The following is a 1607-nucleotide window of genomic DNA, read 5'->3' on the forward strand; positions in this document are numbered from 1 at the left end:
ATACATACATGCATGCATATATACACACACAAACATACATACATACTTGCATAAATACATACATACATACATGCATAACATGCATACATACATACTTACATACATACATACATACATACATACATACATACATACATACATACACACATGCATACATGTCTCGGAAAATCAGAATGCTAAAATTTCCCTTATATTAGCCTCACAAAATCTAAACTGATCTATTCTCATTATTTTACTGACATATGGTAACATTTATCTTCTTTTTACCTAAGGTTCATTAGAAATTTAATATCGTCCTGCATTTCAATCCATTGTCTGAACATAGAAGACGTTAATGTAAAACTAAATGTTAAAAATTGAAAATTGAGTGCGGAATGTTATTTACTATCTGGCTGCAGCTCTTGTGGTTCCAATGACAATATGAATGCATCGACGTATAAAGGAAACTTCTCTAATCTTGGCACAAGGCCCGAATTTTTGGAAGGAGACGGCCAGTTGATTAGATCGACCCCCATACGCAACTGATACTTAATTCACAGGTACTTAATTTATCGACCCCGAAAGCGGAATTTGACCTCAGAACATAAAGACAGACGAAATACCGCTAAGCATTTCGCCCAGTGTGCTAACGTTTCTGCTAGCTCGCCGCCTTGACGTATAGAAGAAACTGTCCTATGATACTGCATAGATTTAATGGAAAGTCAAGTCGTCGCTATAGTAGATAGTTGGGGATGCATGATGGCCGTCTTCTATTCATATTTTTTCTATGACGTCAGAGAGTTGCCTGCCCAAAGAATCAGATGGATATGATAATAAGTAGATCAGCATGTGGATGTTTAGGCTCTGTGTACAAGTGCCCAAACCTACCAAGCCAGATATTGCGCGTTATCAAAGTGCATGTCGGCTGACTAAAGCTTGGGGTGTTTCAAGGTTTCTTAGTAAATCGCTGCATTGACCTGCGATTTCGACTAAATACATTGATTCGACAGTTACATATAGCATGGCACCCCAAGTCATAAATATGTGTTGTTGTTCGTATCTATTTAGCATATGTATGACTATTTGATACAGTAAACTCTTTACAATTACACCATTACAATACCTTACCTTATACTGTCTGATAGTCGACTTTAACTCTTTAACTACCTGAATTAGGTTATAACGCAAAGAAACTTGAACTTATCACTAATATATCTTGAAGCTTTTATAGTTTCTAACGTATTCGTAACCTGATACCTCCCAACTGGACGTAACTTGTCATGTCAACCTGGCCTTTATAAATTTATCTATTCAGTTATGTATTTTTTAAACCTTAACTGAAAATTATTGTTTGAATTTTACTCGTCTAATCTTATTTTTATTTTATATTTATATTTATGTGTATGGAATATTTGATTCTGAACGTTTGATTTGTATTATTTTTGTTTGCATATGCTTCCCTGATATACAACGGTAACATTTATAGCTGCTGTTAGAGATATCAGTAACATTATATGATGAAATGTTTTTTATAGATATAAAATTATAAAATTGTTGAAATGAACGGAATAATGGCACGATGAATTGTCTGTTTTCGAATATTATTCCTTATATATATATATATATAT

This window comes from Octopus bimaculoides, chromosome 18, assembly GCF_001194135.2.
Source record: "Octopus bimaculoides isolate UCB-OBI-ISO-001 chromosome 18, ASM119413v2, whole genome shotgun sequence".
Taxonomy (NCBI): domain Eukaryota; kingdom Metazoa; phylum Mollusca; class Cephalopoda; order Octopoda; family Octopodidae; genus Octopus; species Octopus bimaculoides.